This window comes from Lissotriton vulgaris, chromosome 5 (genome assembly GCF_964263255.1).
Source record: "Lissotriton vulgaris chromosome 5, aLisVul1.2, whole genome shotgun sequence".
Lineage (NCBI taxonomy): Eukaryota > Metazoa > Chordata > Amphibia > Caudata > Salamandridae > Lissotriton > Lissotriton vulgaris.
Window position 1 is genome coordinate 386,780,973 of NC_141693.1, and position 14,525 is coordinate 386,795,497.

Here is a 14,525-nt window from a genome sequence, read left to right on the forward strand (position 1 = left end):
TCCAATCTCAATCGCCTCTCCCTCCTCCTGTCCTCATACACCTTTGACGACGCGCTCCTTCTAGATACACTACTGCCTGTACCAGAACATCTTCCAGGCAACACATTTCCACTCATCACAGTGTTCAGTAGGTCTAGTCCTTCTGGAGCGCCCGCCTCCCCGGTATGTTACTGTTACATCGCAACTTTTACATTGGAATGCTGTTACAACGCAGCTTTTACAACGCTGGTTCCATTACATCGGATGCCATTACAACGCAGGACATTACATAGCAGATGCTATTACAACGCATACCATTACATCGTAAGTATTGGTAAGTATATTATTTAATATTATAAATTAAATATATTAATTTAAGTAATTTTTTAAATAAGTATGAGTATAGGAGTATATGTTTTGGGGTACTGAGGTATATGTTTTGGGGTGTTTGGGTATTTTTAAGTTTTAGGGCTGGGTTTAGGTTTTGGGGTACAGGGGTATTTTTAGGTTTTAGGGCTGGGTTTGGGTTTTGGGGTACAGGGGTATTTTTAGGTTTTAGGGCTGGGTTTGGCTTTTGGGGTACAGGGGTATTTTTAGGTTTTAGGGCTGGGTTTGGGGTACAGAGGTATTTTTAGGTTTTAGGGCTGGGTTTGGGTTTTGGGGTACAGGGGTGTGTTTAGGTTTTAGGGCTGGGTTTGGGTTTTGGGGTACAGGGGTATTTTTAAGTTTTAGGGCTGGGTTTGGGTTTTGGGGTTCAGGGGTATTTTTAGGTTTTAGGGCTGGGTTAAGGTTTTGGGGCACAGGGGTATTTTTAGGTTTTAGGGCTGGGTTTGGGTTTTGGGGTACAGGGGTATTTTTAGGTTTTAGGGCTGGGTTTAGGTTTTGGGGTACAGGGGTATTTTTAGGTTTTAGGGCTGGGTTTGGGTTTTGGGGTGCAGGGGTATTTTTAGGTTTTAGGGCTGGGTTTGGGTTTTGGGGTACAGGGGTATTTTTAGGTTTTAGGGCTGGGTTTGGGTTTTGGGGTACAGGGGTATTTTTAGGTTTTAGGGCAGGGTTTGGGTTTTGGGGTACAGGGGTATTTTTAAGTTTTAGGGCTGGGTTTGGGTTTTGGGGTACAGGGGTATTTTTAGGTTTTAGGGCTGGGTTTGGGTTTTGGGGTACAGGGGTATTTTTAGGTTTTAGGGCTGGGTTTGGGTTTTGGGGTACAGGGGTATTTTTAGGTTTTAGGGCTGGGTTTGGGTTTTGGGGTGCAGGGGTATTTTTAGGTTTTAGGGCTGGGTTTGAGTTTTGGGGTTCAGGGGTATTTTTAGGTTTTAGGGCTGGGTTTGGGTTTTGGGGTACAGGGGTATTTTTAGGTTTTAGGGCAGGGTTTGGGTTTTGGGGTACAGGGGTATTTTTAGGTTTTAGGGCAGGGTTTGGGTTTTGGGGTACAGGGGTATTTTTAGGTTTTAGGGCTGGGTTTGGGTTTTGGGGCACAGGGGTGTTTTTAGGGTTTATTATTTTTAATGTACGACTTTAATTAAATTAAATTAATTAAATTAATTGAATTTAATTTAATTTATTAAATTATATTAATTACAATTTTAAGTTTTATTCAATTATATTAATTACATTAAATACATTAAATTAAAATAATTACAATTATAAATTAAATTAAATTAAATTAATTAAATTATATTAAAATAAGTAAATTACATTAATTTCATTTTTTAAATTTAATTAAACTAAATTAAATACATTAAATTAATTACAATTTTAAAATTAATTTCATTATATTAGTTACATTAAATTAATTAAATTAACTTAATTACATTTTTTTTAAAAAGATATACTTACCTATACTTACGATGTAATGGTATGCGTTGTAATAGCATCTGCTATGTAATGTCCTGCGTTGTAATGGCATCCGATGTAATGGAACCTGCGTTGTAAAAGTTGCGATGTTACAGCATGCGTTGTAAAATAACGCGTTGTAACATCATAGATCCTCCTCCCCTTGTGTGACCCGACCCTCCTGTTCCCCATCCCCTCTCCTCTCTGGGTGGGCCCTTACCCCTGCCCTCAAAACGGTACGGAGTTCTTCCTTTGCGGATCTCCGCCCAACCGGCACCCCCATCCCCTGACAAAATTCCCAAGGCTGTGCCACTGTGTACTCTTCCAGGTGGGCCGGCTGGAACTCCATTTTGCCAGGTGGGGACCCAGATGAATAAAGGAAAGCTACTAGGACGTAGGTAACAATTCTGGGTCAAACAGGTCTCTACACACAGGCTAGACATTGGGGGCAATTAATTATGCTTGCAGGCACGACAGGTGTCCAGTCTTATTGCGGCACACTCTGTCTCACTGGAGGGTGCTGTATAGTCACAGGTCCTGAATCCCACCGCTTGGCACCAATGTAGGAACTGGGGTCACCAGTTCCCCGGGGGTAGCCTGGCACAAGCAGGTAGGCACCCGAAAGCTCAGGTGTAAAGTGACTACACAGCACACGCAACCACTGAGACAATAAAAGGCACGCAATGACTGACGCCAATCCAGTGAGTTTGATTGAAAATCAAATACCTTTTATATAAGCTAAAGGTTCAGGAGTGGAAAATCACAGTATCAATTAATCATCAAGCATTTCATAGGAGGGGAGAAAAGGGAGCAGTTCAATATCCAATTTAACATGTCGCAATAACATTCCATTAGAGAATTAGCATTTCATTAGTTAACAATGAACATTCCATGAAAGAATTAGCATGGGCAACCAGGTCATCAGGCAAGGATGAGCAAATCCTGTAGCAAATGTCCACAGGTCTTCAGTTAAGTAACCCGTTCAGTAGGTAAAGCAATTAACCTCTCACCAAGCAAGGGTGAACATTACTTAAAACTCCTTGGCAGGAATAAACATATCCTTCAGCAGGAATAAGCAATGCATTAAATGATAAAACATTTAATTAAATGTCAAACATTTCATTAGCCCGTAGTAAGCAGTACCTTAGATAACTGTAGACCTGGAGTCAACAACTTCCTTTGTAGGCCTAAACACTTTAGAGAAAAAATCAGGCAACCTCTCATTAGGTACAACCCAAACATTTCCTAATCAGGAGTAAATAGGTCATTAGAAAATAAAACATGTCCTCAATCAGAGGGAACACCTCATAAGGTAAACATGACCATCTCATCATCAATGCAGCACATTTCAATAATCATTCCCCTGCAGGAGTAAAGGGTGTGATTCTCTAATCACCACAGAATATTCCAATAACCCTGTCAGGAAAGAAAAGAGTGTTTCCCTACACAGCAGTAAACATTCCAGTAGGTAACAGTAGGCTTTCAGGAAATGTGGCACTAAGTAGGAGTAAACCTTTCATTAAATGTAGAACAGGGAATTAGTAGAAGTAGATCCTTTCAGTGGGTAAGGATAACCCTTTTGTTGGCCACCTGTAGGCATTCAGGGGATGCAGCAATAGACAGGAGCCTACACCCTTAATGCAAGGTACAACATTCCATTAGCGGGGGTGACACATTTCATTCACCAGGTTAAACATTGCATTAGGCAAAACCCAAGCAGCTTACGGTGGTAGCAGGGGTAGAAAACTTTTTTCTTGCGTAGGAGTAGCACTTTTCATCAAAGGCAAATCATTTCATGGGGACTAAGCAACTCCTATTGCGGTGCTAAACACTTTAGTGTACCTCAGGCAATATTTCATTAGGAAAAACAACCCATTTCCGGGTGCCTGAATAAGCAGGGCAGTACCCCTATTAATCAAGCCTAACATTTCGTGGCGCTGGAGTAACCATTTCAGCAGGCCGGGGTCAGATTTCATAAATAACCCAGCAACCTCTCCAGCTAATACGGGCCTTCTGCCCGGTTCAGAAGCCTGGTGGGCACAACAGGAGCCAACGAGGGCCCAGTCACAGTTTCAGGGCCTCTCAGGGCCAGCAGGGCCCAACTTCAACTTTCCCCCGAGCAGGGGCGGCCACGGGGCTCCTACTTGACTCTTCCGGGGGGGCCCGCTCCTCCTTTTGGTCTCTCGCCCGCCTCCCCAGGGAGTTACCTCAATCTTCGGGCCTGGACGGCCCCTTGCGAGGGTTTCCGGTGTGGGGAGGGCCCAGGCTTTTTTCGGGGCCCTCCGGCGATGGTGCTGGAAGGGAGGGGCTCTTGGGTTCCTCCAAGCCCTCCCCGTCGACGGCAAGCTGTTCCCGGGCCGGCCGTGGGTTCCCCGGCCCGGGAACCAATCAGGAGGCAGGAGAGGAGGGACCAGGCCTTAGCGGCCAATAGCAGGCCAGCGCCCCCGTCACGTGGGGCTGGTGGTTGGCTTCTTCGGGCCTAGCGCGGCCCTCTTCGTATTCCGGCGGCCCTCTCCTCACACTGGGGGCCGCCGAGGGGGGGTACCACAGTCAGCGGAGGTCTTCTTCGAGCGGCGCACGGGCAGCGGCGGTGAGTACACCCCAGCAATCGCGCTACTCCGCCCCGACGCTTCAGGGTCAGGGGGGCACCACGAGGCAGGTCAGCTCTCCCACTCACAGGGCATTGCGCGATCAGCAAGATGGCGCTTGGCAGAATCAGCGCTTGGCGGCAGTCTCCACAATAGCGCTTCGGGGACAACAGCGCTTTAGGCAGTCTAGCGCTAGCAGGGCGGGATAGCGCCCAGGAGCTTCGTAGCGCTTTAAGGCAGTTTCAGCAATAGCGCTACAGGAGCAACACAGCACTTCAGGACACAATAGTCTGCAGAACCCTGGCGCCTCTCAAGGGGGCACAGTAAATGTAATGTAAATGTATGAAACTTATATAGCGCAGGACTTACCCTGGGGCATCTCCGCGCTTGCTTAGGGAACCCGTCCTGGTATTCCCCTGTGAGATAACCCTGGAAGGGTATCCACAAGGTGAAAGCCAGGCATCCCGCCGCGAAGGGCCAATGTGGAGATTAAGCAAGCTATTGCCCAGAGTCGCAGAGTGTGAACCCGTGAGTCGAGAAGGCACCGGAGCGCGAATTATTGAGTCCATGGGATTATTGAGCCCAAGACCCGCCGAGGCGGGGAATTGAACCCTGGTCCAGGGCCGAAACTCAAGCTCCAGGTCTGCCTCCTCTAACCCCTGAGCCACACTTCTCCACAGTAGAAGAGCGTTGGATAGGCAGGGAAGGCTGTTTAACTGTCCAGGTAATCCACAGTTCTAACGCGGGGAAGGGAGCGCTTATCAGCTCAATTCAGGCAAGGTAGGACAGGCAGTTCATGCAGGACAGCACTGGGGCCTAGGTTTAGGTGAAGGACCGCAGGTGCCAGACAGTCCATTACATGGTTGATTCCCCAGCAGTCCTGTGGTCATTTGAAGGTCTTCTTTTTCTTGTTGCTTGATGGTTTTTGCGCCCTAGTAAATATCAGTTTCTTGTTACTTGAAGTTGAAGGGAGGGGGGGGTGAGCTGGAGGCTGGATGAGTTTTCCTTAGTCACTGCAGATGGACCCTGGGGTTCCCTACTGCTGGGCCAGATCAGGGGGCTAGTCTAGGACACCTCACCCAGCTTAAGAGGCAGCACCTAAATCCTGTCACTCCCAGTAGCATAGGTTCCTAACTAGGCCCTCCCGCCTAAAACTCCTGCGTGGGTTCCCCAGGTCAATGATGCCCCAACTGACTGGAAAGTTTCCCCCCTTTCTTTATATAGGCCCAGGTCAGGTGACCACCCTCTGAGGCGGCAAAACTAAGCTCCGCCCCTATTCTAGAAGGTGCCAGGAGCTTCCCTACTCTAACTGTGGGCAGGCAAGGCAGGCTGGAATGGCAATAATGTCTGGGGTCCCTGCCAGCTCCTGGCAACTAGAATGCACCTTAACAAGACCACGCTGCAGTAACAGGGGTCTATGGCAGCCATGTTGAGGGAAGACAAGCATCTGCATCTAGCATTGATTTTAATAATACCCAGGGCATTTTAACCTCACAGGGCCTATACAATTACAGTGCAAGGGGGGACATCCAAAATTAGGGGAGCAAAAAAGCAAAAGATTTCCGGGAAAAGGGCCAAGTCAATCCTTATGCCTGGTTCAAGCATGCACAGGGTTTAAATGCAGCATGTCTATGAGAGAGACTTAGTGGAATTTTTCTGATTTCAGTCAGCAACTTTTGTGAGGTGTTGCTGTGCCGTGACGGCCACCCACTGCCAACCCCCCTGGACCAGTACACCTACTTCTGGCGCAGGGCTTTAGAACGTGGCACTTCTCCAAGGTGCATCACCTTGTCAATGCCCAGGTCCATGATGCTACTTAAGTGTATCTACAGTGTCCAAAAGCTGTGGCTACAGCATTGTGTGAGAGGCACAATGGGCTTGTGATTCGGCAGCGTGCATTTTTTGCTTGGATGCGTCATTAGATCAATATTTGTTTTGTTGTGTTACATGACGATTGTGACAGTGGTGCACTCCATTGCCTGTCCCCAGAGGCTCTGTTTCTGTAAGGGGTGTGTGTGACAGGCCATGCTAGTAGTTTGAGTGTGATTTGCAAGTGGCCGTCCCTCGTGGTGTGTCTGTCCCCCCATGAAACATGCTGCCATGTTGGTGGTTGTGAGTTCCTGTGCAAGATATCTGACCTTGTCCTGGTGTTAGTGTTTGCACTGGTCACAGGAGGGCCTTGTGCTGCCTACACCGGCGCCCAGTGTCAGCTATCTTGTCAGTACTTTCACACTCCCTCTGCATTGGCATGGTGCATGGGTGTGTACCTGGGCCATATAGGATGAGTGCAGCCTCCGACCCTACACCTTGCACCCTCTCACCCTCCCCCTTCCAGCCTTCTGGCAATCCCTTGCACCCACCCCCATACTGTTAGGCACTGCTGGGAGTCCTCTGCACCCACCCACATACCACCCCCATACTGTTGGGCCCTGCTGGGATTCATTGCTACCCACATACCACCTCCATACTGTTAGGCACTGCTGGGAGTCCTCTGCACCCACCCCCATACTGTTGGGCACAGCTGGGAGTCATAGCCACCCACCCACATACCACCCCCATACTGTTGGGCACTGCTGGGAGTCATTGCCACCCACATACCACCCCCATAATGTTAGGCATTGCAGGGAGTCCTCTGCACCCACCCACATCCCACCCCCATACTGTTGGGCACTGCTGGGAGTCATAGCCACCCACCCACATGCCACCCCCATACTGTTGCGCACTGCTGGGAGTCATTGCCACCCACATACCACCCCCATACTGTTAGGCACTGCTGGGAGTCAATGCCACCCACCCACATACCACCCCATACTGTTGGGCACTGCTAGTAGTCATTGCCACCTACATACCAACCCCATACTGCTAGGCACTGCTGGAAGTCATTGCCACCCACCCACCCACATACCACCCCCATACTGTTGGGCACTGCTGGGAGTCATAGCCACTCAACAACACACCAACCTCATACTGTTAGGCACTGCTGGGAGTCCCCCCATGTTACATGAGGTGTTTGTATACTCATCATGCTCCACGGCTCCTTCAATTCTGTGAACTTCCACCGGTGGTAGCAGGGCCATGACTTTCTCCTCCCAGGAATGGTATTGTGCAGGTCTGCGGGGACCACCACCTCCAGTATGGTGTGCATGGGTGTAGTCTTCGTCCATCTTCCTCTTGACCATCCTCCGCAGATCGTACCACCTGGCCTGGCAATCCCTCCTGGTGCGCCTGATGGGTGCAACAGCATTGACCTTATTGACGATCCTCTCCCACGGGCATGTTTTCTCTGCAATGCTGGTCTGTCTCACCAATGCACCAAACAGCTGTGGCTCAAATCTGATGACTTCATCTGTCAGGATCTCCATCTCCGGGTTAGTGAACTTTGGATTCTTTGGTGTGGTCATGGTGTGGGGTGTATGTGATTGGGGGTGATGGTGTGTATGGATGAGGGTGTAAGGGTCTGATTGTGAAGGGGTGGTGTGGGTGTGAATGAGATAGGGTGTATGTGTGAAGGTGTATGGGTGCAGTTGTTGGTGTGCTGTCAGTGTCTTTGCGCAAATAGGTATGTTGCAAAGGATGATGGGTTGTATGTGTGGGCCCTTTTATTGGTCCATTTGTGGCTTATTTTGACTTTTTGGTGGGTGTATCATAAGAGGTGGGTGTGACTTGGGCCCTCTGTTTGCCTGTTTGGATGTGGCCAGGACATTGTTTTCAAATGGTGTCTACACAGAAGACATGTTTTGTTGTGTTGTGCGACTCGTTTGCACCCTCCTTGTGCTGGTTTCGTTGTTCGCGTGCGCTTTATTAGTGGGGGGGGTGCGGTTCGTATTTGTTGGTGCTGCTGGCTCATACGGGACGTTTTTGGGGTGTTCGCGTAAGCTTTATTGAGTGGTGTGCAGGTCGTATTTGTTGGTGTGGCTGGCTGATATGGGCAGTTTTCGGGGTGGGGGTTCGCGTACGCTTTATTGAGTGGTGTGCGGTTCGTATTTGTTGGTGCGGCTGACTAATACGGGCCATTTTCGGGGTGGGGGTTCGCGTACGCTTTATTGGGTGGTGTGCGGTTCGTATTTGTTGGTGGGGCGTGCTGATACGGCCCGTTTTCGGGGTGGGGGTTCGCGTACGCTTTATTGAGAGGTGTGCGGTTTGTATTTGTTGGTGCGGCTGGCTGATACAGGATGTTTTCGGGTGGGGGTTCGCGTATGCTTTATTGAGGAGTGTGCGATTTGTATTTGTTGGTGCGGCTCGCTCATACGCGATGTTTTCCGTACAAATCATGCTTCAGGCGTGACTCTGTTTGCCCGTACAAATCACGTACTAGGTCCCCGGTCTGGATCATACTTGTTTGGTCGTACAGCATGTTTACAAATTGTACGGTTTGAGTTCCGACGCCATTTTGTACGGCTCTTCGATTATGGTTCGTACGGTTCTCTGATATTTGGACGTATTTTTGGGATACGGATCGTACTACGCAGTTCGGACGGTCTTTTCTCATTCGTACGGAGACGGCTGCGAATACAATTCGTACGACGGTTTTTCTCCTGAATCGGAATCGGCTCTCTAGTATTGCCACTCCAGTCAGAGCAACAGTAGGGAAAGCATAGGACCCAGGAGAGGTAAAATATATTATTCCCACTCCAGTCAGTGTAACAGTAGAGAGAGAGCATTTCACTTGAAACATATGAAATATTTACCAACTATAATAAAAAAACAAAAATGTAAATATTTAAATATAACTATTATATATACATATATAAATTAAAAATAAATTAAATACCAATCCATATTCTAACTATCATAAAAAACCAACAAATGTAATCTTATTTATCATTAAAAAGCATAATACAATTAAAACATAACATAATAAATAGCACTTTTTTTAACTGGATAACAATTTTTACCTTTAGTATTACTTAAATAACTTCCAGCCCTCTACCTCAACCTCTACAAACTACACAACACACACCTACAGTAAATCTTACAAATATAATAATTACACATTTTACATAGTTAATTATCAATGAAACAATTATTAATGATTGACTAAAAATAAAATAATTATATTTTATTAACTTACCACTCTTCATCCCTACAAACACGACAACACACACGTAATATATATTTAATAATTATACTATTTACGTTACTTACTTATTAAATTATCAATTACATAATTAGTATTAAGTAACTAATAATAAACTAATAATACTTAATTTCCTTCCCACCCTATGCCCCTAAAAACCCCAGAACCTGCACCTAAAACTTAATGGTATAAAAATAGATATTACTTAACATAATGAATTATCAAATAAATATTTAACAGTAATTAAATATTAAATAATGATTAATTGAAATTAAATTACTTCCCACTTTGTATCCCTATAAACCTCACCACCTGCACCTTAAAATACACAATTGATATAATTAATTTTCAATTAAATAATGAATTTTGATTATTGAATTATAATAATTAATTTACTTCCCACACTTTACAAAATATATTAAAAATACATTAACAAGAATTATACAAGCAACTTATAACACATGCAATTTAAACATACATAATAAAATACTTAATAATAATTAAAAACAATATTATTACCAGCGATATTTTTGTAAATGATACTAACAACATAGAAGTTTTTAACATCGATATTAACATCTTAAATAGTTTTCTAATCGATATTGCTTACCTTCAAATGGATATTCTTGTCAACCATATTCCTTCCCAAAATATGTTTGCATCCCAATATTTCAAACTCAATATTTTTGCTTATTGATATTTTCATTTCAATATTTTGTCTGAATACATTCAGTATTACAGAGACTTTTAGCTATTGGGATTAGCTTTGTGTGTCCAAGCAAACCATTCCATGCATTCACTCCAGGTTCTTTGTGGCAGATTAAATTAATAGGAGGCAGATGTTCAAATCACCATTGAAGGGTTTGTGACCTCATGCACATGGTTGGTAGGATTCACAGTTAAACTAGAGGAGATTGTATATTGTTAGGTTTCAAGGGTCTTTCTCGCAGGGGAAGGAGGAGAGATTGTGATCTTGCAAATAACTTCTGGGCAATTTGCAGAAATACAAGAATAGAGATTAAGGCACTCATTACTATGGCTATTACTATTACCATCTGGCTCCCATTTCCCCTGCCACATTAGGATGGGAGGGGAATCGTACCACAAGTGTGGCAGGCGCAAAGAGCACCCACCACGCTTCTGCCACAGGCAATCGTTGCGATTGCCTGGCGGTGCCTGCCACGTTGTGCAGGGAAAGTCACAACATGGCCATTTAAGATTGTGGTGCGATGGCAGTCGCATAATAATTAGGGGTGGGGGACCGCAGCATGACAGGCGGGCAGTCCTAATCCCGCTACGATGGCAGGCAGACTAAAGTACGCCCACCATCATAATCGGCCCCTAAGGCATACATGCATGTGACAGAGTAGGTTGGGCCCACAGAAATGGGGCAGGCAGGAGAATGGAATAGAACCATTATGCCATTTGAAAGAGAAAAGGAGGCGGCAATCAAAAGTTTTAACTAAAGGTCAGATGTTAGAGATGTCAAAGATATTGTTTATATAGCATAGAATTTGAAGATGCAAGACTATAGAAAAAAACAACATTATTTGCACCAGTACAAGTGAAGATATGCCATATTTTTTATTTTTGATAGGCACTAGAAGCAGGCAATTATCCTGTCATCTGCAATTCTAGAACTACTGCTGCATCCAGGTCAGCTGCTCTGCTCAAGAGGAGGAAGCAAAAAGTAATGGCTGGATACATATGTAGGGATATATTCCATGGTAGGCTGTGCTCAAAGAAAACAGTCACATCAATATCATCTTAATGAGAAAATGCATGGACAAATAATGTACACATTAAAAAGGAGGTTCTGCAAATGCCAGAGAAGGTGTATTCTAAATATCATCCTCAGGTATGGCTCATGGTATTAATTACAAAGAAGAGTGGGTTACATTTGGGCACCTCTAGTTTGAATTGGAACAAGATGAAGGTTGATGACAGCTTTCCTCGACAGAGGAAGTGTATTTCTGCATTTCAGTGGCTAAAGGGTGAAGATACAGACACAGAGGGAACAAGTAACATGGCAGAACTTCCTTTTACAAATTGAATGAGACTCTGGGCCTCATTACGACTTTGGCAGTGCAGTGCTAGGTCTGCCCCCCTGCTGCACCGCCAAAGCACTGGTGGTGCCTCCCACCAGATTAGGAGTTTCCTACTGTCTGGCAGGCTGGTTTGTTGCATTCCCACGGTGGTGCCTCAAAATGTGGGCACTGCAATTAGAACACCAAAAACAGTTCCTATACAGCATGGACTGAAAACACCATGTCATGCAGGGACTAGTGTGCATGCACACAAGAGGCTCATGTTGTGTCCCCCTGTGTGCATCCTCATGCAGAGGAGGCCCAGGGGGCCCTTCAGGCCTTTGTCTCCTCTCTGCCATGGTGTTCATGGAGTAACAACCTCCATGACACCTTACTGCACAAAAACAATCCTGAGGCACATTCCTCTTTCTAAGTGTGCTGCAGATTGCAATACAAATAGATAGAGAAAGTAACTTTGAGAAATAAACATATTTCTCGTTGTTATGCCTCCCCTGAAAAGGCGTATCTTTTTGGCACATGCCATGGTCTACCAGTGATGGTAAATCAGGGAATATGTCAAAATCCATGGTGGCCTTGTATGGCTTAATAAATGGTATTTTGGGCGTAGGTTGCGCTTGCACCATATTGCATGGTACCAGAGTGACGCAGCTCCCTTTGTAGATATGCCTCTCTGCTGCACTGCTGTGCTGTGTGCAAAGGAAAGAGAAGGAATGTTTCTAATTTTAACTCATCCATCACATAACTGTAATTTTATTGGCCAGTTACCATTTGTGCAGTCCACTACAGCCCTGCCAAGTTTCTCAGGTCCTTGAGTGATGTCGCTGCCCCAGTCCAGGTTGTCCTTTGAATCCTGGAACCTGTAGTATAATGTACAGCATTATTGACCATGATTACAATTTCCACAATACAAAGGAAAAACCTTGGACAGGAGCAACATATCATTCATGGATCTTGGAAACTTGGTATAAATGCCAGTGCCAATGCAGCTACCATTGCACCATAATGCAAGGGTGCTTGTCTTGGGTCGAGGCAGCAAAAAGTATAATGTAATGTAAAGTGGTTTGGCAGAAGGTCAACTTGTCACCTGAGAGGGTATTCAGGTGCTGAGTATGTGCATGCACTCCAAGTAGGATCACTTAAAGAGGCAGGTGTACAGTTACTAGCAAAAATCCAAATGGCACCCAGTGGTTCTGATGTGCTGTGTGAGGTTTTTACAGGTGTTGCCTGCCATGTAGGGACCATTTCTCATCCTGCCTTGCTCGCATAGGTATTGGGGATGAGGGTGAGTGCAACCAATGCAGAGTGGAGGCCCATGATTTCTTGGTAGAAGCATAGAGGGTATGTGAACTACGTAGGGCCCTGGTAGTGCAGCTCATTGTAATTGTTGCTGAGCATCTTGAACTGCCAGTGTATCTGAATGAGGAGGCATTGTATTTTAACGAAGTGCAGTGTGATGTGTGTGCCACAAGGTATGCTGAGTAATAGTCTGGCAGTGATGTGTTAGATAGTTTACATCTTGTGTAGAAGCTGTGCAGAAAGGCTGTGGTAGAGTATGTTGGTGTACTACAATCTACATGTGATAAGGACCTGGATGATGGTCTCACAGTTGTCAGGAAGTAACCTTATGAAGAAATGTCTGACTATGCAAATTATGTGAAAAGAGGTGGAGGTGATACTGGAATTATGAAGTCTCACGGGTAGGTCGGTGTCCAGGATGATGATCAGGCTTCTGTGATGGTTGGAGTTTGGGAAGTTTGGGCTTAGTCATGTAAACAAGCAGGTTGGGTTCATGTTGCAGAATATCATCAATACTATCTTGTGAGGTTGAGTGTGAGCCAAGCCATTATTCTCACATAGAGTTAATAATGCAGGCTTTTGGCATGATCTAACAACTGTTGGTGGCGTTGGTGTCTCCAAAGAGTTATTGTTGATCTGGGTGTCATCAGTGTAAGAGATGATGTGGAGTCCCTGGATATGAATGATGATTGAAGTGAGAAACCACAAGATCCAGATAAATCTGGTATGAGGGAACCAGAGGCATGGGGTGCTCGGAGTCGGCGGCCTCCAACATGAACTATGTATCACAATGAAACCGCTCCCAGGAGAGTGTCGCTATTGCGGGTGCAGTTTTTTGTCTGTGAGTGCAGGCATCTCACAAAAAGTAAATAACTGGTCTCACACACCACCTGGTGTCATGCTTCCTCATTGACCAGCCCTCGCCCTCTAAAAACTTGGTTTGATAGAGGGCAGACATACACCTGATGACAGGGATGCACTTCTAAACTAAGTGGGGGCCCACGTGAGAAGGTAGTGAGTTAAAAGGGGTCAGCCTAAATGTAATAGTGCAGGCATCTTTATGGTGGTTTAAAACAAGGTGATTGGTGTAATGGGCATATTATTGTCCCCCACCGCTATCAATGGGGTCAACATGTTTCTGCCTAAAGGCCCAGTTGGGTCCGTGGCACTCATCAGGACCGTGGCAAACAAAAACAACGGGTTCCGCTCCTACCAAATTATGGTGAGAGGATTTCCACTCAGTGGGGTGATGTAGATCACTCTCAACCTTGACATGGCTAGATTCTAAACCAGTAAGATAAAACAACATGTACAAAAACAAATGTCAAAAAACAAAGGTCAAAAGCAACAAACAAATCACTTTCACCCATTGTTCTAAAGTGATTGGCTATAAGTGCAGCAGTTTTGTGATATTAATCTGTGCACCATATAAGGAGAATCTCTCCAGAGTACCATATAATGAGGACACTTTTGCCCCATAGGAGGGTGAGGGCAGAAGACCTCTTGGGTCTGGGCGCTAGAAAGGCAAACAATTAGGAGAAAAACAGAAATTACGGTGTTGAAAGCAATTGAGGAGTTCTTAAAAGCACATAGGTTTCTGCAGAAAATCCATGGCATGGGACCTGTAAAAGAAAACCATTCATCCCATCATTCATTTTCATACTCTTACTGTAGCAAAACGTGATGTCCGCCTCTACGCCTAGA